Source organism: Lemur catta, chromosome X (assembly GCF_020740605.2).
Source record: "Lemur catta isolate mLemCat1 chromosome X, mLemCat1.pri, whole genome shotgun sequence".
NCBI classification, from domain to species: domain Eukaryota; kingdom Metazoa; phylum Chordata; class Mammalia; order Primates; family Lemuridae; genus Lemur; species Lemur catta.
Genome location: NC_059155.1, coordinates 22,819,241 through 22,845,643, shown reverse-complemented (window position 1 = coordinate 22,845,643; position 26,403 = coordinate 22,819,241).

Here is a 26,403-nt window from a genome sequence, read left to right as displayed (position 1 = left end):
CTTATATATCTTGGCTGTTGTGAATATGGATGAACCTGGAGGAAATTATGCCTAGAGAAATAAGCCAGACACAGATGAATACTACATGATCTCACTTACATGTGGAATTTAAGATAGTCAAACTCATAGAAGCAGAGAATACAATGGTGGTAGCCAGTGGTGGGGCCAGGCAGGGATAAATGAAAAGATGTTGTTCAAAGGGACAAAGTTTCAGTTAAGCAAGACAAATAAGTTCTAAAGATCTGATGTACAGCATGGTGATAACAGTTAATGAGATTTTATTGTACACTTGAAATTTGCTAAAAGGGTAGATCTTCAGTGTTCTCATGACACACAAAAAAGAAAGTTGTAACTATATGAGGTGATAGATATGTTAACATGATGGTTATGACCATTTCACAATATATACATATATCAAAACATCAAATTATACACCATAAACATGTACAATTCATATTTGTTAATTATACCTCAATAAATCTGGGAGAAAATCACGTGCTTTTGGTTTCATATAGTGTGCCATAGAGGACCACAAAAAGTGTATTCTCTGCAACTAAGGAGCCACAGACATTTTAGAAAGGTCGTGTAGTATTCTGATTCACATCATTCTCCGCAGAAACCAACTCTGTGAAACTTTAGAACACAAGGAACTGAAGAGTATGCCTCCTGGAGAGAGAGAAAGGGAGAAAGAGAACAGCTAATTGGTGATGGCACCATAGCAGGTGTTCTCCCTCAAGGACTATGATGACACTGCTCATACATTCAGAGACAGCCTCATGTGCTCCTTGGCAAGCTTACACAGATTCCCTTTTGTAAACAAGTCAAGTGTCTACATTTGCGACGAACAAATCCATGCTTTAAAGAGTGTTTCGCAGCCTACGGGCCCCAGTAACAAGGCCAGAATAAAAGTTAGTTAAGTTGGTAACACTCATTTTGTGCCAAGTAGTCTTGTGCTCAGGTGTCGTCAGATATAAGGAACGATGGAAATGAGTCAGAGGGATTAAAAAAGGAGTCTTGGCAGCTGCTAGGTTTCATAAACAGAACTGGGAAATACCTTTGATGGTTGGATATTAATCATTGCATGGTTGTTCTCTGGCAGGGTTAGAAAGTGCAAACTGCCAGCCTAGGGAATCACAGCACATGCTCTGGCCATCTGCTGATAGTGTCTGAGAGTATGGATGTGTTCCATATCTTTCCTTTTTCTTCAATGAAAATTACTTAATATCTGTGATTGAAGCACAGAAAGATTAGGTTTTAAAGGGGGAAGTACAAGTTTTATTTTCTCATTTTGGTTGGGCTCCTTTTAGCTGGGATTTCTTTTTTATCACAAATAGCTTGAGCACATGAAAGTAAATCCTTTGAGTTCCCCCTGGACCTACTTGCCATGGCATTGCATGAAGGAAACAAATCCTGGAAGTAAATGTTAAAGTCACGGAGTCCTTCATTTGTGATTGTTATTCTGGGCCAGATGCTATGGTTGAGTTTGAAATATCCTCAAAATATTGCAGAAGTACTTAACCAAATATTACAGGGTAAAGGCATTTATAAGAAGATTGATTCAGTCATTAGGCAAACTATGTGTAGACTCTATGCTAGGTGATATGGGAGATATAAAAGTTAAACAGACATGGTTCCAAATGTAGCCTCCTAGAGTCTAGAAAAAAACAATAACAAAGTTACAATTTATTATTTATCATGTAGCATTTGTTAGGAACATTGAACATATAATCTCATTTAATCACTGAAGCAATCCCACAAGACAGTTATTATTTCCCTTTTACAAATATGAAATTTGATGTTAACAATGAATCAGTGATTTACCCAAAGTCATATAGTTCGTGAATGGCAGAGCTCTACTTCAAACTCAGATTTATCTGACTGCATGGCATGAGTTTTTCGTAACATAACTTATACTGCTTTGGCTATTCTTAGTAGAAAATATAAGACATGCATATAAATAGATTTAATATAAGATGAGAGCTTTATTGCTCCCATCTTGTATTAAATTTTAGCTATATTGCTAAAAATAATATAGAAATGATACTCTGAAAATTCAAAAAACATTGAGATCACTTGAGGATGGATGAATGAAACAAGGCCATTTGGTGGCAATTTCATTGGACCTTAGAAAATGAAAAGGTTTTAATTTGATGAAGATGTTGGTAAGTGGATATCCAAATAAACAATGGGAGAAAAATACTGAATCAGGATGTCAAAATGCAGATACGGAGGAAAATATATTGATACGTTTGCCAGAGTGTAGAGTTCTTGAAGAGGAACAGTGCGGAGATAAGATTTGAAAGAAAGGATGATGTCAAATAGTGGAGACAGAAGCCCAAAATACTTCTGCTAAAAATAGAATAGTCAATCTTGTTGAAAACAGTCAAGTGAGTCTGACTATTTTTCCTATCTGATCTACTTTCCTGTGCCTGCTATATATTTGACTAGTGACATAAACTGTTTAAAAATTACATAAAATCCCACAAGGTAGGTTTTTATAAAAATAATTGATAGATATAAATGAAATATTTAAAGGTAAGCACCTAGAGATTTTTGGGAACTGTATACTTTAAAACTTTAATCCAAGTACAGATCAAAATTCAAAGTATACAGAGCCCATTGGAAGCTTAAGTAAAAATATATATGTATATATAATTATGCATTCTTGCCTGAAGAATGACCCTCTTCTGTCTGGGAAGGTTGTTTAGGACAGAAATGGAATCACTTGTTGTTATAATGAGGAAAGTGGATTACAACATAGCCAGCAAGATTTATTAAATTAACCTTAAGTATCAGTGAGATGATAGATGTCACAGTTAGGTCATCCTCATATTCATTTAGCACAGTAAATCACTGAAGATATTAGAAAATTATATGCATGCCCAATTCATGGCTAAAATGAAACTTAATCTGATAAAGCCATCTTCTTCACTTGATGGGTAAAATGTGTTTGAGTTCTTCTGGATGAATGTGTTGAAAGAATACAAATGTTTATCTCTGCTCACTCTCTCTTTAAACCTGACTAAAATGGCAATAAAGAAATGAAGAAAGCATTAAGGTATTTACCTAGGGGAGGGGAGAGAGGGTCGACTAGAGAAAACAAATATTTCAGTGGCATGTGTGAGGGGGATGACAACAAGAAATAAGGCCATTGGAACTATAAAGACAAAGTTTCAGGAATCTGAGAGACATGATATCTAAAAAGTGGTGGTATACATAAAGACTTACTCAAAAACAAGAGGGTTTGTTGAAAGTGAATACGTTTAACAGTTAGTCCTACAGATCTATTTCTTCAACAAATACAGCCAGGAGTCTAGAGGTCACATATCGGATATATCAAATCAGAGAAACACTAGACTCAGGAATATTAGTTCTGGACCCAGGAATATTGGGAACAAATGGAGGCAAGGGTGCCATTTTGAAAAGAGGGGAATTCAGTGAAATTCTGCACTAAAAAGTTTTGAGTAGAGAGAAATCTATTGAATATAGGAGGAGGAAAAACTAAAAGGAAAATCTTATCTAAAATGTAAGGGAAAAAGAAATAGTTATTAATTAATAAATCATAAAGATTTATACAGAAGTTGTCAAATTAATTCATTTTAGCATTACTCCTTAGAGGAAAACCGATAACAAAAGACCAGTATTGGGAAAAGGTGAATGTTTACTCTGTTGTTGCATCCCACTGCTTGAATTGCTCTCCCAGACCTTGCCATTACCTAGGAAAAAGCAATGATGCTTCCTTATCGAATTTTGCATTCATTCCTTACATATGTTTATCTTCTCTGCCTCCAGGCCTCTGCAAGAATCAACATCCAGAAGTTTACAGAATGCCTGATTTACCACTGTGGTATTCTGCACAATATTATATACACTGAGGGATTCATATTACTGTGAAAGAGTTATGACAAGGGATACCTGATTACAGAATCTCTTAGATTTACCATATGCCTCATCATGCAGAAGTAGCTATGGCCTGTTAAAGGTTCAGCTCTGGGAAAATGCCTTACAGGGTTGGAGAACTGTCCTCTAGGATCCAGTATTCGCACTGAACCAATAGGTGATAAATGGTTCCGTGTCCCTATTAGCTTAAATACAGAGAAACAGGGATTGGAAGTAAGACTGGCTTTTCTTACCCAGTGATCCAAATGTGGCCTTTCTGTCCCCATCAACCTTGGGAAGGATTTTTCAAGCAGTAAGCTTTTCACTAAACATGAAGCCATGACTTTTAGACATGTTGGCCTCATCATACAGAAAGACCACTAGGAAAAGAAAGGAAATACTATATTGGTAGAGATTATCGAATCTTATTATAATAAAGCTTTAAAGTTGCTGCTGTGCAACATGGGTAAGAAAGAATGTGCTAAAAATCAAGGGGATTCATGGAGGTATCTTTGCTGCTTATATTTCCAGTGATAATACCAGGCAGAAATTGTAGCAACCATGGTCCAACAGGGTTAAGCAAGTATTGCCTAAGAACTCTGAGGGATGAAAGCCTGGGTTACCACAGCAAATAGGCAACCTAGACCTCTTGAGGAGCCAGCATAGGAAGATGTAAATATGGAATGGGTGGTGGAGGAGGAAGATAATAAGTATCAATATGGCCTTGGGAAATTTAGAGCAGTGGGAATTTTATATTGTTCTCATAACCCCCTTGGATAAGACTTTGGAAGATACTGTAGCTGATCACCTTCTTGAAAGTTTAATGATGATGGATTGGATTTAATGGAAAGCATGAGCAGATCTGAGAAGCATAAAGGTGGATTATATAAGATCCCTCTTTTGTACTGTCTCATACAGCTTTGACACAATTTTTACTTTAGCCAGTGCTGTGGCAATCAACTTAATGCTGCTGTACTTGACAGAACCTTGCCTCTGCCACAACTGTCCCACTGTCCCACTGTCTTTCTTTCTGTCCTGGGATTCTTCTTGGTGTATGTGCATATGCAATTCAAGAAATGCTAAGGTATACATATACCACAATTTACTAATCCACTCATGAATTGATGGGCATTTGGGTTGTTTCCACATCTCATGCTTGAATGTTCTGACTCGAGGGGGATGGGGGTGGGGAAAGGGGATGGGGATATAACTACATGATGAGTGCAATGCGCACTGTCTGGGGAATGGACACGCTTGAAGTTCTGACTTGGGGGGATGGGCGGCGGGACATGGGCAGTGTATGTGGCCTGAACTTTTGTACCCCCATGATGATAAGCTGAAAAAAAAAAAGTCCACTACCAATAAAAAAAAAAAGAAATGCTAAGGACTGAACACCCCATGGGGTAGCTCTTGACTGATGGAAATGGAGGTTGATGAATACTTGTTCTCTTATTTTGTCCTTCAAGTAGAAAGTTCTGAGGTGCATTCTATATAGCTCCTCAGAGAGTTCCAGGGGAATAGAGCCTTAGCTGTCCCCAGCAACTTGGATAATAACACATCATTGCACTGGTTTTCACTTCTTTCATGTTTCATTCTTCGCAGTTTTCTGCTCCTGTTAAGCGGTGCTACTTCTCACTACAAACCTTTATTTTGGGCTGGGGCATGATAGAAGTCAGCAGTCAATGCCTAAACATTATAAATCAAGAAACAGCAGTATTAACAAGTTGTTTAGAACTGTATGTGAGAAGAATCATCTTAAAGAGCTGAAAGTGGCTGCTTCTGCACAGAGAAAGTTAGGAATGGGATAGGTCGGACCTTATTCTATGTTTTACCCTAAAAATAGCATATTGGTGCTTCCAGTCCAAAGATAAACCAGAAAGGAACATGAAATCAATATCTAGAGAAGCTATGTATATGCAAATGATATTTTCCTTTATCTATGTTTTCTGCTTGCATTGGTATGATTTTTTTTTTTCACTTGATTTGAGGATAGTGCTTGGGACATAGTAGCTATTCAATATAATTTTATGATATGAGTAACTTTAGGACATGGATAGGATTTATATAAGGTGATCATAGCTCAATCACCAAATTCTAGGAGAATGATGCATTTAGGAACTTCAGCATTTCTGAACTTCTACCGAATGAAAGCAATAATAGGGAAATTAATTATTTTCCTCATTCTGTATTTCACTTCCACCACAAAATGCTTTCTTCTATATCTCCTGAAAAAAACTACCATTTATTGAAGAGCCACAACACATTCCAACTGCTAAATTAATTCCTTCTCTGCAAGTCTAGGCCCTTACTCATTTCAACTTTTCTGAATTCCTATTGGATTTCCAGACACTCCCATAGTGGACTGTTAATTACACAGTGTCTTGTTGGCAAATTGTTAAATTGTGTAATTTACCCTATTCAGTCATTTATTATCTATTTATTTTTCCCTAATTTCTGTGGGGAAGTTTTATATCCACAACCAGATAATATGCTCCAGGAAGGTAAAGCACGATGACCTCTGACACTTTTGTGTACAACAGATAATAAAAAACTTTTCATCTGACGTGGGATTAATATCCAGAATATACAAGGAACTCAAACTTCTTAACAGTAAAACAAAAACAATCTGGTTAAAAAATAGGCAAATGTTCAGAACAGACATTTCTCCAATGAAGATATACACATGGCTGAGAAACGTATGAAAAAATGCTCAACATCACTGATCATCAGGGACATGCAAACCCAAGCCACAACGAGATATCATTTTATCCCAATTAAGATGGCTATTATCAAAAAGACAAAAGATAACAATGTTGGGGAGAATGTGGAGAAAAGTGAACTCATATACAGTGTTGGTGGGAATGTAAACGAGTACAGCCACTATGGAGAATGTATGAAGTTTCCTCAGAAAATTACAAATAGAACTACTAAATAATTCAGCAATCCTACCACTGGGTATTTTTCCAAAGGAAAGGAAATCAGTATATTAAAGAGATACCTGCACCCCCCTACTTATTGCAGCACTATCCACAGCTGAGATGTGGAATCAACCTACGTGTCCATCAACAGATGAATGGATAAAGAAAATGTGGTACATATACACAACAGAATACTATTCAGCCATGAAAACTATTTTGAATGACATTCTGTCATTTGCAGCAACATGGATAGAACTGGACGCCATTATGTTAAGTGAAATAAGCCAAGAACATAAAGTTAAGTACTGCATGGTCTCACTCATATTTGGAAGTTAAAATAGTTGATATCATAGGAGTAAAAAGTAGAACAAAGGATACTAGAGGCTGAGAAGGGTAAGGGAAAGAAGAGAATAGGGATACATTTGTTAAAGAATACAAAATTATAGCTAGATAGGATAAATAAGTTCCAATGTTCTATAGCACTGTAGGATGACTATAGTTAACAATACATAGTTTCAAATAGCTAGAATGAGGATATTGAATGTTCCTAATACAAAGAAACAATAAGTGTTTGAGATGATGTATATACTAATTACCCTGATCTGATCACTATAGGATGTATGTTTCAAAACATCACTATATACCCCATAAATAGGTATAATTATTGTGTATCAACTAAAAAAACAAAATATAAAAATTTTACAAGTACTTGATGGATTTAGAAACATAATAAAATATATTAAAGAATAAAACATATGGTTGTTTCCAAATTAGTAAGATTTAAAAAAAGATCTCCTATTTTCAAGATAAACTCTTGGTGTCACACTAAGTTTAAAATTTTCCTGTTCCTAACACCAAGTCACCGACATCACATATCCAGTCAATTGTTATGAACATAATCTATCGATGGAGCTAAAGGGAAGCCAGGTATGGAGAGGGCATCCATCTTCAAGCATTTGGCAGAAATAGAGAAGATAAAGTTCCTTATATGCATAAGCTAAATTTATGCATTCTCACTGCCTCCTGGGTCATCCTCCCCCTTTGAAGTATGAAGTAGATAGTAAGATGTTAACTCTGGGACTATGTCCAGAACAATAATATATTTTTGAAATTCACACAATAAAAAATAATATTCTGAAAATTATCTGTGTAATTATTAGTGCCATAGTTGTTATGGATTATTCTTTATAGAGATTATGTCTGTGCAAGAGAATGAGAGGGGACAATGAGGTGATTCCAGCCAAATCCTTAGTCTCTAATTAGTTAAAACAGTCTCTGATATTTTTATTCTACATTGCTTAATCCTGGAAAGACCTTATTTGTGTGTCTGTTTGAGTTTAACTATAGCTTTTATCCTACACTGGAGCCAGATTAAATAAATAGCCCATTATCCCCTGATGTTCTAAAGCAGGAAAATATGTCCAAAAGATTTTGAGGCAACACTTTGGGCCTTGCTTTTTCTCCTCCAAATGGCTATACACAAATCTCTGCACAACTACTGCCTCTTTTTTGTACATGACACAAATCTGTTATTTGTACCACACAAGCCTTTTTCCAACACAAATCAGGATTTCAAAGAAAATAAATTTCTAGCTAACAACTTTATTTTCCCTAAGATAATACATAGCAGTACCCAGAGTCACACTGGTGGTATTGTGTTTGTATGGGGAGTTGGTTATTGCTTGATAAGAGAAAAGAAATGGACAGTCTCTTTAGAAAAGTGAACTCAAGGGCCAGTATGATGGAGATTTTATTGGCCCTGTAAACTTCATTAAAAAATAGAATGAAATGCCTTGAAAAATTTTCATCCTCTATATAAATAACAGTGAATTTCTAGTGAACTACAGTTCTTCAGCATACTAATAATATTCATGGCCACTGAAGGCAGCTTTATATAGACCTTGTCACACAAGCCTTTTTGTTCAGCATCTTCACACAGTCACTGTCAAAATTGGAGAATCTCATGTCAATATAAATTAAAATGATTTATAGTCTCTTAATTCTGAAATTACAGGTGACAAGGAAACACAAAAGAAAGAAAAAGAAAACCACTAATGGCTAATGATGTTTTTACACTCAATCAAGAATGAAGACAAAATGTGTTTCCATCATTTCTTGCCTGACTATTGTAATACCATTCTATCATATCCACTTTTCTAAAGCCTTGACCCTCTCCAAAATATTTGTATTTATTCTTTTAAGGAACAAATATTAAATATTTTAGGCTTTGAAAGCCACAAAGTCTCTGTTGTAACTTCTCCACTCTGCCATTGTAGTGTGAAAGCAGCAGATATGACCAATACGTAAACAAAAGAATATGGCTGTGTTCCAATAAAACTTCATTTACAAAAATAGCATTTGGCCTATGGTTAGTAGTGTTCTTACCCTTGCATTACAGCACAGCTAAAATGATCTTTCTCAAAGACTAATCTCAATTATGTCAATCTACAGCTTAAAACCACTTAATAACTCCCTTTCACCTTTTGGATGATATATCAGCTCCTCAAAATGGCTTGTAACAGTCCACTTCTACTTCTCTAGTGCAGGTGTTGCCACTACATTTATTTTATTATATTTTATGTTGCAATAATAATAAACTGCTTATGATTCTCCTCTTGCCCCATCTTATTTCAGGCTTCTCAGCCTTCACTTATATTATATTCTTTGCTGGTATGCCCTAGTAACCCCCTTCTTCACCTGAAAAATGTCATATTTATCCTTTAGACTTGAGTGACATAACTCTTCCAGAAATCCTTCCCTTTTATTCCCTAATTACATCTTCTTTGTTCTCACAGATCATATTTATAGATTGCTCATCATACTTTCAAGAGCTTAGAACTCAGTAGAGAAGACACTACACTTTATTTAAAACAGCTGTTTTCAAGTGTAAGATAAAAAATATTTTATTCATTTTTTCATCTTCAATTTCCTGAATGAATGAACCCTAGCACAGAATGTGTTAAAGCTTAGGCCATTCAGGCAGGAATCCTAGAATGGTGGTGTGAGTTGCTCAGTGTATTCAATACTTAACAAAACACCATTTAACTAGTGAAAATTATTTTATAAAATAAACATTTAAAGCCTCTAGAAATTGTCTTAAGAACATACAGCAAATAGGAAAAATTATTCAAAAAACCTGTTAAATCTTGATAAGAACAGTGAGAGTGTTTGGCATTTGACCTGCTCCCAACTCTTGCCCCTCACCACTCCATGTGACAGGTCTACTGTTAGCACTCTATTCTTGGAAGGTGTGGCCAAAAAGAACTGGATCCCTCCCCACAGAGCTACAGTTTCACGCAAAAACAGAGAGGCCACAAACATCTCTTATCCCCCTCCCCAGCCTCATGTGGTAGTGCTACGTAGAAAGTGTGGCCAAGAGGATTGGTAATACTTCCCACAACTCAGCTCTCACTTACCGGGACAAGGGCCCAGCTTCAGGCATGATAGGCTGGGAATACTGGGGCCCTGATTACTCAGACCCTAGTTAACCTGTGAAACAGAGGTTCCACACTGGGAACAGCAAGTCAAGAACACTGGGACTACAATCCCCATTCCCCCAATGCCTACATATATAGAGAAGGAATGACACTCTGAGAAAAGCAAGTTGATATTTCTTCCACCAACTCCAATGTACTGACACAGAATTTATATCCAGGGAAGAGGCAGGTCTTATGCAAGCAGAGCTCAAAGCTGTGTCTGAGAGGACTGTTACCATTTGTAACAAAACAGGGAAAAATTTATGCCTAAGGCTATTGTTGAAAACAATGGAGAACAATGGTGAAAAACAATTATTAATAAAAGGGTCTGTTAATTCCAAGATACTAGTAAAGTAGTCCCCTTTATCCATGGGGGATACATTCCAAGACCCCCAATGGATGCCGTGAAACCATGAATAGTACTGAACCCTATATATACTATGATTTTTCCTATACATACTTACCTATGATAAAATTTAATTTATAAATTAGGCACAATAAGAGGTTAACAGGTATGATAACAAAATAGAACAATTATAACAATATACTATAATAAAAGTTATGGGATTAATAAAATGTGGTATATGTATACTACGGAATTCTACTCAGTCACAAAAAAACAATGGTGATCTAGCACCTCTTACAGTATCCTGGGTAGAAATGGAGCCCATTCTGCTAAGTGAAGTATCACAAGAATGGAAAAACAAGCAAACAAGCACCACGCATACTCACCATCAAATTGGTACTAACTGACCAACACTTAAGTGCATATATAGTAGTAACATTTATTGGGTGTTGGGAAGATGAGAGGGGGAAGGAGAGAATGGGTATATTCACACCTAATGGGTGTGGTACACACCATTTGGGGGACGGACACACTTGAAGCTCTGATTCAGGTGGGACAAAGGCAATATATGAAACCTAAACATTTTTACCCCCATAATATGCTGAAATAAAAAAAAAGTTATGGGAATGTGGACTCTCTCCTTTTCTTTTCTCCCTCCCCCCCTCAAAATACTGTAATATTTTCAGACTATGGTTTACTGTGGATAACTGAAACCATGTAAAGGGAAACTGCAGATAAGAGGAGACTACTGTACCAACAATAGATTCAATATACAGTGAAATGGCACACCAGCTAGAAATTTGACAGAAATAGGGAGAGAAACAACAAAGAAGAGCCATCCTGAGATTACACTCATCTCTGTGGGTCCAGAAGTTTGTGCACATGTGTTAGGCAGTACCCATTCAAGCGTAATCAGAGCAGAATAAGGGGCAGACTTGAAAGTATTCCCTAACCTACACACAGAACAGTCAACACAAGGCAGAAGCCTCATTGACATAAGAGGCATAAACACACTCTCTGACCAAACATGAATAAGAAGCACTGACCCAAGGGAGACTTCTAGAAATTCAGGCTTTAAAATAACATCACTCTCATCCATGGCACTCTAGAAAATTCAAACCTACACACACTCAGTGGTGACTGGAGAGAGTACCTCCAAGCCACTAGTCTCTGACTGAACATGGGGCAAAGTTGTAAACTTCCTGAACTGTGAAAACAGTCTCTAAGTCACACACACATATATCCAACGATAAAGAGTAAAAATCTAAATGGCCATGAGGCTTAAACACAACTTTGAACTAATAAGTGATTAATGCAGATGCAGGAGTGATGTCCACTAAGCCAGGGAAAAGGATGTAAAATGATAAATAATATGACAATAGATACCAGAGGTTGCACACTGTAGTGGAAATAGATTTCAAGGAATTATTCCAGGCAAGTAAATAAATAATCAATCTAACAAATAACACAAGTCCCAGAAAGGAAGAGGGTTTGTACAGACAGTGGCTATAATACATCATATGTGGCATATGTATACCATGGAGTATTACTCAGCTATAAGAAATAACGGTGATTTAGAATCCCTTTTGTTCTCCTGGAGAGAGTTCGAACACATTCTATTAAGTGAAGTATCCTAAGAATGGAAAAATAAGCACCACATGTATTCACCAGCAAATTGGTTTCCCTGATCATCACCTAAGTACACATTTGGGAATAACACCAATTGGGTTTCGGACTGAGGTGGGGGGGGTGGGGGGAGGGGATGGGTGTATACCTGCATGATGAGTGCAATGCGCACTGTCTGGGAATGGACATGCTTGAATGTTCTGACTCGGGAGGGGGGAGACATGGGCAATATACATAACGTGAGCTTTTGTACCCCCATAATAAGCTGAAATAATATGAAAAAAAGTCCAGTTTTCAACAAAAAAGTAATTGTACATGTAAAGAAACAGGAAAATGTGAGCCATACAAAGGAAAACAAGCAAACAATAGAAACTGCTTTCAAGGGGGTCCAGATGACTGACTTAACAGACAAACACCTCAAAGCAGCCATTATAAATATATTCAAAAACACACATGATAATAATGATTGATCAAACAGAAAGTATCAATAAAAATAAAGTACAAACAGAAGATATTGGAAATTCTGGAATTACAATCTTTAATAACTGAAATAAAAATATTACTAGAGGGGTTCTTTTGAGTGGGCAAAAGAATCAGTGAAGTAGAAAACTGATTTAATAAATATCAGGTAAGAACAGGGAGTAAAAAGAATGAAGAAATATGAACTCAGAGAAATGTGATATACCATTAAGTACACCAACATATAGGTAATGGAAGTTTCAGAGGAAGTGGAGAGAAAGAAATAAGCAGGAAAAATATTTGAAGAAATACTGGCTGAAAACTTTCAAAATTTGATGAAAAATATTAATCTACATATTCAATAAGCTGAAGAAATTCCAAGTAGGATAAAGACAAGGATATTTACACCCAAACACATCTTAGTCAAAATATTTAAAGTCAAAGGCAAGGAGAAAATCTTGACAGCAGTAAAAGAAAATGCCTCATCATGCAAAATAGAAACCTATAAGATCACAAACTGATTTCTTATCAGAAAAAAACAGACCAGAATAGAGTAGGATGACAATTTCAAAGTTCTGAAAAAAGAAAAAAAAACTAGTGTCATCTAAGAATATTATCCAGGAAAAATACCTTTTAAAATGGTATTACTAGATAGATAATAATGGAAAATCCATTGATAGCAGACGAGCTCTATATGAAAAACTAAAAGTTCTTAAGGCTGAAATCAAGTTACATAAGGCATGAAAAAGCAAGAGCTCCATTAGAGTAATTATCTTGCTAATGATAAAAATAATTCTATATTTTTCTTTCCTCTTTTAATTCATTTAAATAAGGCAATTACATAAAGCAATCTCTATAAAATTGTAGGGCCAATAAAACATACAAATGTTAATGTAGTTAACAATAATAACACAAAGGAAGGGACAGGAATGGGGCTACATCATACCTAATAGACTTCTACAAAACATTCTATCCAAGAACAGCAAAATGCATATTCTTCTCTAGTGTAAATAGAATATTCTGCAGAATAGGCCTGATGCTAAGCCATAGAGGTTTCAACAAATTTAAAAATATTGAATTTACACAAAGTATGGCTTATAACCACAAGGGATTAAATTTAAAAAAAAATAAAAGAAAAAAAATGTGTGAAACTCAAATTTAAGTGGAAATTAAGCAACACACTAAACAATCAATGGATAAAGAAGAAATCACAAGGGAAAATAGAAAAAAACTTTAAAATGAATAAAAAGAAAAACAAAACAAACCTAAATTCATGAGATGCAGTTAAAGCAATGTTTGATGGAAATTGAAAACTATAAAATGCCAACATTTAAAAAGATGATAGATCTCAAATTAATAAATTAACCTTCTACATTAGGATATTTAAAAAGAAGATCAAACTATCCAAAGTGAGCAGAAGGAAGGAAATAATGAAGATTGGAGTGGAAATAAATGAAATAGGGAATTTTTAAAATAGGACAAAAATTAAAACTCTAAAAGTTATTTGTTTGAAAAGATCAGCTTGAAAGATCTTTAGATAGACTGACTTCCCAAAAAAATAAACAAAAAGAAAAAGGACTCCAATTAATAAAGTCATGAATAAAACAGGGAACATCACTACTGTCCCTATAGAAATCTAAAAGGATTTTAAGAGACTACTATGAATAACCAACCGTATGTCAAAAAAATAGATAACCTAGAAGAAATGAACACATTTCTAGAAAGAGACAAACTAACAAAATATAGGTTAGTCAATAAATGACTCAAGAAGAAATAGAATTGTGAATAGCTCTATTAAAAAGTAAAGAGATTTAATTACTATTTTTAAAATGTCACACACACAAACTCAGGCACACACAGTTCAGGTCCACACAGCTTCATTAATAAATTCTATCAAATTTTAAAGAAGAATTGACACCAATTCTTCACAATTTTTCCATGATATAGAAGAGGAGAGAACACTTCTCAAATATTAATATGATGCCAACATCACTGTGATACCAAAATAACAAACAAGAAAAACAAAGATCAATATCCCTTATGTACATAGATGTAAAAATCCACAACAAAATACAAGCAATATACACCACAAATAAGTGGGACTTTTCCCAGGAATGCATGAATGGCTAATCATATAAAAATCAATCAATATAATACACTATAGTAATAAACAAAAACCACATGATTATTTCAGTGAAATCAGAAAAGATATTTTAAAAACCTATTAACTTTTAATGATGAAAAAAACACTCTACAAATTAATAATATAAAGGAAGTTCTCCAATCTGATAAATATGAAAAAACCTACAGGTAATTTCATGAATAACTGCTGGGTCAAAAGGAGATACACATGGACATCAAAAGATTCTTTGAATTAAATGATAATGGGGACACAAGTTATCAAAATTGGTGGGATAAAGAAAAAGCAGTCCTGAGAGGAAAACTCATAGCCTTAAACGCCCACATTCAAAAGACAGAAAGATCACAAATCAACAATCTAATGAATAGTGTCAAGTAACTGGAAAAGGAAGACCAAACCAATCCTAAACCCAGCAGAAGAAAAGCAATAACAAAGATCAGAGTAGAACTAAATGAAATAGAGAATAAAAGAACTATACAGAAATCTAATGAAACAAAAAGTTGGTTCTCTGAAAAGATAAATAAAATTGACAGGCCTCTTGATAGATTAACCAGAATCAGAAAAGAAAGGACTCTAATAAGCTCAATTAGAAATGAAACAGTAGAAGTCACAACTGATATCACAGAAATGCAAAATATTATCTTTTAATACTATAAAAATCTCTATGCCACAAAAGTTGAAAATGTGGAGGAAATGGACAAATTCTTAGAAACACACAACCTCCCTAGGCTCAATCAGGAAGAAATAGAATTCCTGTGCAGGCCAGTATCAAGCAGTGAAACTGAAGCAGCAATAAAAAAATCTTCCAACAAAAAAAGTCCCATACCAGACAGGATCACACCTGAATTTTACCAAATCTACAAAGAAGAAGTATTACATATACTGCAGAAATTATTCTGCAACATCAAGTAGTAAGGAATCCTCCCCAACACATTTTATGAAGCCAATATCACCTTGATACCAAAGCCAGGAAAGGACACAACAAAAATAGAAAACTACAGACCAATATCCCTTATGAATATAGATGTAAAAATTCTCAATAAAATCTTAGCAAACTGAATTCAATGCGCATCAAAAATAATAATAATTCATCATGACCAGGTGGACTTCATGCCAGAGATGCAATGATGGTTCAACCTACCCAAATCTATAAATGTAATTTTCCATATAAATAAAAGCAGAAATAAAGACCATATGATTGATACTCTCAATAGATGCAGAAAAGGCATTTGACAAAATTCAGCACACTTTTATGATAAGAACACTTAACAAAATGGGCATAGACAGGACATACCTCAAAATTCTTAAAGCCATATATGATAAACCCACAGCCAACATCATACTGAATGGGGAAAACTTGAAAACATTCCTGCTTAGAACTGGAACCAGATAAGGTTGCCCGATATCACTACTTCTATTCAACATAATGCTGGAAGTCCTCGCCAGAGCAATCAGACAAGAGAAGGAAAAATGTGGAAAGAAAAGGTCAAGCTATTGCTCTTTGCTGACCGTATGTTATTATATCTGGAAAACTCATATTTCTTGATTCCAAAACTTACTGGAATGATATAGTAATCAAGAAATTGTAGTTCTAGTGTAAGTGTAGACTTATATATCAATGGAATGGAATTGAGAGTCCAGAAATAAATCCTTCCATTTATGATCAGTTGATATTCAACAAGAGGGGGCAAGACAATTCACTAGGGTTGTAATCTTTTCGACCAATTATGCTGGGCCAACCAAAAGAAGAATGAAGTTGGATCCATATACAACATATAAAAATTGACTTAAATGGATCATACACCTAAATATAAGAGCTGAAAGGATAAAACTCTTAGAAAAATATGTGAGTAAATCTTTATGGCTTTGGACTTGGAAATAATTTCTTACACATCATTCCAAAAGTAAAAACAACAAAAAAGAAACAAATTGGTATTCATCAAAATTTAACATTTTGTGCTTTAGGAAACACTGTCATTAAAGTGAAAAGATGATCCACAGAATGGGAGAATATAACTACAAATCATATTTTCGATAGAGGACTCTATCCAGAATATATGAACAATGCTTACAACTCAATGATAAAAAGACAACCCAATTTAAAATGGGCAAAGGTACTGAATAGACTTTTTTCTAAATAATATATATGGCCATTAAACACACTAAGATATGCCCAAGCTTATTAGTCATGAAGGACATTTAAATTAAAACTATAATGTGATATGACTTTACACTCACTAGAATAGCTAAAAGTTAAAAAGAAAGAAGAAAAGAGAAAAAAAAAAAACCAGGCCATAGCAATGTTGGTAAAGATGTGGAGCAATTGAAGTCTCATTGATTGCTGGAAGGAATGTAAAACAGTGTAGCTACTTTTGTAAAAAGTTAGGCAGTTCCTCAAAATGTTAAACACAGAGTTATTATGTGATCCAGCATTCCAGTGTTAGGTATACACAAAAGAGAAATGAAAATATGTATGCATACAAAAATGTGTACATGAATGTTTGTAGCATCCTTATTCAGAATAGCCAAACCCAAATGTCTATCAATTGATGAACAGATAAATAAAATGTGGTATAATATATATATATATATATATATATTTGTAATACATGTGCTTGTAATAATACACAATGAAATAACATATATGTTTACAATATAAAATGGAATATTATTGGACAATAAGTAGGAATGCAATACTGATACATGCTAATGCATGGATGAACTTTGAAAATATGCTAAGCCAGTTACAAAACACCATTTATTGTATGACTCTATTTATATTAATTGCCCGGAATAGTCAAATCCACAGAAACAGAGCATAGATTAGTCATTGCTTATGGTTGGAGTGTGGGGTGGTGTGATGGGGAGGGATTGCTAAATATAAGAGCTGAAAGGATAAAACTCTTAGAAGTTTGAAATTGCATGTGAAATTTCTTTTGGGGGATGGTGAAAATATCTAAAATTAAATAGTGCTGTTTCCATAACTCTGTAAATATACTGAAAAACCACAGAATTTTACACTTTAAATAGTGTAAACTGCAAGGAGACATGAAATTTGAATAGTGTTGAGCATAACAATCAGAACTAATAATTGCATTTGAGATCATCAACCAAAGTAAGATGAGGCAGAGTAAATACAGCAGGTATAAACTGTGTTTAGATAAACTTTAATTGGCAGCATCTTGTTGGAAGGGGAAGTTTTAAAAGTCTTAGAAACTACCAAGTAGATGCCATTTCTTATGTAAATATATTGTGGTCCCCTGAATCTAGTATATCTGACTCAACTCATTTTAAATTATATTTCTTTAATGAGTTCCAATGAATAAAGTGTAGGAAGGCAGGCTTATTCTATTTCACATGAACTATGAAGGCAAGAGTTTCTCACTGAAATTCAAGATCCCCTTGATAATCCATAATAGATGATGCATAACTCCATATTTTTACAACTAATTTAGAAGTTGGCTAGTATAGTCAAATGTTCCTAAGTTGATTTTTAGATTGGCTGAATTCACCATCAGTGTTGGTCACGTTTCTAGGAAATAATACTCTGTAACTTCTTTGGTTTGAAGTCTCACTAGAAATTTAGTATTACATTTTCACTGAGGCCTTCTATTAGGGTCAACATATCTTCATAGTCCAACTGTGACTATTTACAGAAGAGAATTTAGAGAGGAGGGAAAATCCTCTCCTAAAAAGAGCGTGGACAATGTAGAACACCTAGTTCCCTAGAAAATTACCCAAACTGTTATGGAAGAAATCCACTCACAGTCAGATATGCATATCCAAAAGAAACAACCACCATTGTTTATGCCATCTTTGGCTTTGTGTTACTTAAAAAATTATGCGTTGCCTTGGGTTATAATAGAAGCATGCCAATTTTTTTTTAATTTCAGCATATTATGGGGGTACCAAAGTTTAGGTTATGTATATTGCCCTTGCACCCCCTTACCCCCGAGTCAGAGCTTCAAGCATGTCCATCCCCTAGATGGTACGCATTGCACTCATTATGTATGTATACACCCATCCCCTCACCCCCACATCTGCCCAACACCCATTATTCCTAAATGTGCCCTTAGGTGATGATCAGGGAAACCAATTTGATGGTGAGTACATATGGTGCTTATTTTTCCATTCTTGGGATACCTCACTTAGTAGAATGGGTTCCAACTCTATCCAGGAAAACGTAAGAGATGCTATATCCCCATTATTTCTTATAGCTGAGTAGTACTCCATGGTATACATATACCACATTTTATTAATCCACTCATGGATTGATGGGCACTTGGGTTGTTTCCACATCTTTGCAATTGTGAATTGTGCTGCTATAAACATTCGGGTACAGGTGTCTTTTTCATAGAATGACTTTTTTTCCCTTTGGGTAGATGCCCAGTAATGGGATTGCTGGATCAAATGATAGTTCTACTTTTAGCTCTTTGATGTATCTCCATATTGCTTTCCACAGAGGTTGTACCAGTTTGCAGTCCCACCATCAGTGTATGCGTGTTTCTGTCTCTCCGAATCCACGCCAACATTTATTGTTATCGGACTTTTTGATAAAGGCCATTCTCACTGGAGTAAAGTGATATCTCATTGTGGTTTTGATTTGCATTTCCCTGATGATTAGAGATGTTGAACATTTTTTCATATGTTTTTGGCCATTAGAAGCATGCCAATTTGCAAACAGATCCCCCCCATATGTTTGCAATCACCTTATTATTTGTCTGTTGAACTCTTTCTTAATCATTCTTCAAGGACTAGTTCAAATGTCAGCTTCTCCAAAAAGCCTCTACCTGCTCTCCAAGTTGATTTCAATTTGTTCTTCTCTCATTATTTTCACATTCACTGTATCTCCTCTATGAAAATTGTGAGCTCCTCAGAGGCTCTGCACGGTCTACCGTATGCATAGTTCCTGAAATAGGGTCCATTATGTCAGTACATGCTTAGGTAATATGTGTTGAGAGCATGATTGTGATCTTAGTCAAGGGGACAGTTGTGCTTTGGAAAAATTCACCCTGAGGAACTCAAGATTATTTTCTGATATGTTTATTTGCTCTTTCAGTTTGCATGAAGACCAATATTCCACATGGGAATATGATACAGCTACGTATATAGTATGATATGAGATTGCTAAAGGGTTCAACTCTTCTTGATTCTGGGCCTAATGGAAAAAAAAATGTGAATTTAATTAATAATATTGATAATAAGATTTTAATAAATGAAAGATATTCTTCTGTGTTATGCTTTACATAGTTAAGTGCTTTACATATATTATCCATTTAATCCTCTTACTGCTCACTTTACTAAATTGAGTTGGTTCCGGGATTTTAGTTCATGATCCCATTTCATAAATAAGGAAACTGAGGCTCAAAGAAGATTAATACATTTCCGAAGGTCATATAGTCAGTAAATGAATAGCAGTGCGACTTGAATTGTCATTTACTTGCCTAGGTACATAGTCAACATGTTAAGCAGTGTTTTAATTTGTTAATGTGTACCAAAGGGGAAATATTAGTTAATCCCATTGCCAAGAGAACATCAGCACTCGCTCTATAGAAAGTTTGGCTCCGTAGAGAGAAGATCCAGCTATATTTTGATCAAGAAGAGAAGCAGAAAAAGATTAAAAGCATGAGGTCCTGCTGAATAGGAACTTAATAGAGTAAGGCATTGACTATAACCTATGAGATTAAGGTCTTATCACAGGGAGAATTTTGAAATTATACATAAGCCATCCACTCTTACTATTTAAGAATTAATTATTATAAGCTATAATAGCTGTTGTTATAATAGATGCTATGATGGAAGTGTGTTCTGCATATTAATAGTGTGAACACAAAAAATAAAATGGGCAAGAAAGGAAATGAGGAGTATTCAAAGAGGTCTACAGGGCAGGGTCTGAATAATAAACTTTGCAGATTTCTTAGTTCAGACTAGAGCTGACTCAGGCGCCACAGTTCCAGCATTAAGAGATTTTGGCTGCTGTGATTGCCTTTGGGGTCTTATTCATAAATTCTTTGCCTAGGCCAATGTCTGTAAGTGTCTTTCCTACATTTTAAATTAAAAAGCTTCTGCACAGCCAACGAAACAGTCACGAGAATAAACAGACAACCTACACAATGGGAAAAAAATTTGCATACTGTACATCAGATAAAGGACTGATAACAAAAATCTATTTAGAACTCAGGAAAATCAGTAAGAAAAAATCGAATAACCCCATCAAAAAGTGGGCAAAGGACATGAATAGAAATTTTTCAAAAGAAGTTATAAGAATGGCTAACAAACATATGAAAAAATGCTCAACATCTCTAATCATCAGGGGAATGCAAATCAAAACCACAATGAGATATCACTTAACTCCAGTGAGAACGGCCTTTATCAAAAAGTCCCAAAACAATACATGTTGGCGTGGATGTGGAGAGACAGGAACACTCATACACTGCTGGTGGGACTGAAAACTAGCGCAACCCCTGTGAAAGCATTATGGAGATACCTGAAACAGATACAAGTAGACCTACCATTCGATCCAGCAATCCCATTTTTGGGCATCTACCCAGAAGAACAAAAGTCATTCTATGAAAAAGACACCTGTACCCGAATGTTTATAGAAGCACAATTTACAATTGCAAAGATGTGGAAACAACCCAAATGCCTATCAGTTCATGAGTGGATTAGTAAAATGTGGTATATGTATACCATGGAGTATTACTCAGCTATAAGAAATAACGGTGATTTAGAATCCCTTTTGTTCTCCTGGAGAGAGCTGGAATCCATTGTATTAAGTGAAGTATCCCAAGAATGGAAAAATAAGCGCTACATGTACTCACCAGCAAATTGGTTTCCCTGATCATCACCTAAGTACCCATTTGGGAATAATAAGAATTGGGTTTCTGACTGAGGTGGGGGGTGGGGGGAGGGGATGGGTGTATGTCTACATGATGAGTGCGTTGCGCACTATCTGGGGAATGGACACGCTTGAATGTTCTGTCTTGGGGGGATGGGGAGTGGAAGGAGGGGATGGGGTATAACTACATGATGAGCGCGATGCGCACTGTCTGGGGAATGGACACACTTGAAGCTCTGACTAGGGGGATGGGCGGGACATGGGCAATATATATAACGTGAACTTTTGTACCCCCATAATAAGCTGAAATAAAAAAAAAGATTTTGGCTGTGATGGTAAAATGGAATCAGTTAACAGAATACATTCTAGCTTTAGTTTGCCCTTCCATGGGGCTTACTTTCAGAGACTTGAAGGGAGTAAGCTCAGAGAGACATGTTAACCCATGAAGCTACCAGAACATTCTTTATAAAGGTGACAATTTACTCTTTACTCATCCATTCAAACTACTTTCAGAAGTCTTCTGTCTAGTTTCAACTTGTAGTATACCTTATGCATCCATCTCAGATCTATTAATACACAGAGTCTGGGAGAATTAAAAATTCTAAAAGCCTTAATATCAGTTGATTTTGTTCTTTGTATTGACTTACTTTTTCCCATGGAATTAGAGCTATTATATAGGCTTGCCTCATGATCCATATCAGTTGTTTTTCACATAGCCATGCCACTAAAGTCTCCTGGGGAATAAAAAGTACCAGACTGAGGCTCAGAAGAAAATAAAAGAAAAATTCTCTTCACACGTAAGTCAAAAATTTAAGGCACTTCTGCTTCCTCAGCAGTTACTGCCAGTAACAATCTACTGCTTGCCATCAGAATTTTCCCACTATTTCGGCTTACCTCTTTCTTCTCTTCCCATTATTTTTACCTCAAGTCTCTGTAATTATTCCTCTTCTTTAATGTATTATTACATGACTCATAAGCCCTACATACATATTTCTTAACCCTGCTAATGTTTTTGTGGCTGACTAGCTTGCAAAGCTTAAGTGTATGCCTTTTGTTCCCAAAGGAACACTCATTTCATTTGTGTTCTTGAATTGGTCAGTCATTTTTAAGTTGTGCCTTAGACTTGGACAAAGAAAGCAGTGCCTTTAGGGATGATTGTTGCGAGTGGTGGCATAAAAGAACCACTTAGGACTGAACTTTAAACTTCTCATATACTCTTCAACCTGAGTAAATTTGGCTTTATATTTTTATATATTATGCTCCTTGTGATATGTTCAGTGGGACTTCAGATATTTTATTAACAGTTAACTGGAAAAGTATTGTGAAAGTGGCAGCAGTATTCTGTCTTCAGAAAGGAAAATAGCAATTCACCTCTGGGGCAGGCAGTCTTTGGAGAAAGGCATTAAAAATAAACTTATGTTGGTTTTTAATGTACTTCTGACAAAAATACATTATACATTTTCTTACTGAACAGGTATGTTAACATTTCATTTTCAGTATTTATCAAATATAAAAATATCTTAAGGATCTATTTCTAGTTTTACTTTAAAGCAATGCAATTTTTCCAAGTGTACCATATAAAAAAAAAGTTTCTTCACCTTTCTATATTACATCTGGCTGTTCACTCTTCTGTGTAACTCACATTTTGGAGTTAATTCAAGATAGAAATTATCAAGGCCACTGTGTAGAGCTTTGGAAATGGAAATCAGTATCTAAACATAGTTCAGGCTAATATCTAATCAACTTTGGCTATGACACTCTTTTTATATTTTTCATCGAGTTATAATTACATTCAGTAAAATGCACAGATCTTAAATGTACACTTTGATTAGTTTTGACAAACGTCTACACCTGAGTCCAACACCCCAATCAAGATGTAGAGCATTGCCATCATCACAGAGAGTTAGTTACCTTGTGTTCTTTCCCAGTCTATTCCCCTGTATCTCCCACAGGCAACCACTTTTCTGATTTCTATCTCTATGGATTTGTTTCTCCTGTAATAGAATTTCAAAAAATGGAATCATACAGTAACGATTAGTTTGAGTCTTGCTTCTTTAACTGAATATAATGTTTTTTTTCGGATTCATCCATGTTGTTGCAGTTCTCAGTAGTCCTTTTCTTTTGATTGTTGAATAGTAGTCCATGTATGGATGTACTACAGTTTTTTTATTCAATCTCTTGCTGATGGATAGGTGGATAGTTTTTCAACATATATCTATTATGACTAAAGTTACCATGAACATTTTTGTACAAATCTCTGTGTAGACATATGTTTTCTTGTTTCTTGGGAAACTATCTAGGAGAACTGCTATATCATAAGGTAGTTACATGTTTAGTCACAACGTTACCCCATTTTATTCTACCACCAGGAATACATAAGAGATCTAGTAGCTCTTCATCATCTCCAACATTTGGTGTTGTTAGTCTTTTAAATTGTAGCCATTCTAGTGTACATAATGATACATGATTGTGGGTTTAACTTGAATTTTCCTAATGATTAACATTTGTACATCTTTTCACGTTTTTATTAGCCACTACTATTTCCACTTTTGTGAAGTGTCTGTCCAAGTCTTTTGTCCCTTTTTTATTTTGGTTTGTTTTTATTGTTTATTTTTAGGGGTTCTTTAGATAATCAGGATGTAAATCCACTGTCAAATACACACACAAATATAGATACATATATAGAGGGGGGAAAGAGAGGATATCTCTTAATTCTATCTATCTATATATCATCTATATATCTAACTGTCTAGTGTCTATGTGCTAGTAATATACTAATACCTAAGTACACATAGTTTTCAAGACACACTGTTATCAAACATTTTGAATGCATTCATCCCAGACATTAGAAGCTGTATGAAGAGTGGTAAGCACAATTTGGATAAGAGTGTGGAGCCTCTGAAAGGAAAGGTAAAGAGTTTTCTTAGAGATACAAAGCCTTGACCTTTGAAGTAGGCAAACCTCAAAGAAGACAGAAGAGTCGGGGTAAAGAAAATATAATCAAATGCACCATATTCTACACCAGGGCTGCATCACTGGAAGGATGACTGATAAACTGATTCTGTGCACAGTATGTAATGGATGCTCAAATTGCTCTGATAGCAAGAATTCTGAAACCCTGAAAAAGTTTGGGAGATAACAGACCTTTCTATATAGAAATTAAAATCATATTTATTAAAAATATAACATCTAAGGGCTGGAACAATTTCACTTTTGTCTGCCTATGTAAACATGCCCCGTCATTCTTTTACATGCCACTGAAGGGAAGAAGGCTAGAAGTGGCAAATGGGTCATTTTCCAGAATTATCCATACTTCTTGGCCTTTGGTATTATTAGGGTATTTTGGAAAACAAAACAATAAAAAACAAAACCAGCAACAATAAGGACCCAAAGAATTTCATGTACATAGCATGTCAGTGGGTAGCAAGGCAGTTGCTTGAGTTTTCTGTTACTTCCTTTCAAAGAATACAAATCACTGTTTTTTTTTTCTTTACCTTGTAATTCCTTTCTGAATTGAAGCCCTTTGATGAGGCCACAGAGTGAAATGCTGTGTGTTTTTTTCTTTAGCTGTTCCTTTTCTTTTCCAAGGTCCTGCTTAAGCAGAATCACTGCAGCAAACTGAGCATTAAAAAGCCACTCATCTGAGAAAGCACACACTGTTCTTGCATGTGCTGACACAGTCAGCACAGATGTAGCCAAAATCCCCACCAAGCTTCAAATAAACAACACAAGGAGAAGTGATACTGCGGTTCACATTCTTCCAACATCCTAAAGAATACCTCTTCTGAACCTGGTCTTTGAATGCCAAATCCTACAGTTCTCCAGATCATTTTTCTTTTGGAAATAAATGGTAAATAATGTTTCTTAGAAATAAAATGGCCTTGGTTTGTTTGGATTTCTTTGCATAGTCTAAAGAGAAATAAACCCACCTGGGAATATAAGACTGGAGTGGGATAGCCCCCAGTAGGACTTGGACAACTTTCTCAAGACAACCTGCTATCTGCACTCAAGAACTAAAAATGTATTCATAGGCCAAAAAAAGAGGGCCACATGGGTACCTGTGTGTGTGTGTATGTGCATATACACGCATAGATAGACAAAATGTAGTACAGAGAAAAGTCAAAGGAATTGAGTGGATCAATTTGTAAAAGGCTTCATGGAAGGGGTGCATTTATTGCCAGGTTTTGTGAGACATAAAATATGTGTATTGCTAAAATGGTCCTTCCTGTATTGTTCTCAACTTCAGTGATACAAGAAGTATTTAGGATACTTCTGATGAGAGAATAAAAGACAAACATAGATCTCTGCTACCAAAGCATGAAGAAAATGGACAGGTATGGAGATGGCCTCATCTATAAGAGGTGGGATCAATCATTAACTCAATATGACAAATGCCAGGAGGTATGGATCAAACTTTATTTAATCCAAGTAGGTGTCAATCTCAGAAAAGTCTGATAGAAAATAGATTGGGCTAGATTAATTAATTTAAAAAAATTTTATTAAGTGCTTTGTATGTACCAGGTAGTCTTCTAGGTTCTGGGAATATATTAGTGAAGCATACAGGTAAAAATCTCTGCCCTCCTAGAGCTCATATTCTAGTGTGGAGAGAGAGACAATAAACATAATGAGTACATTATAGTATATGCTATAAGGCAATAAGCTATAAGAAAAACAAATAGGAAGTCATCACAGAGAAAATGTTATTTTAGCAAACTCGAGGG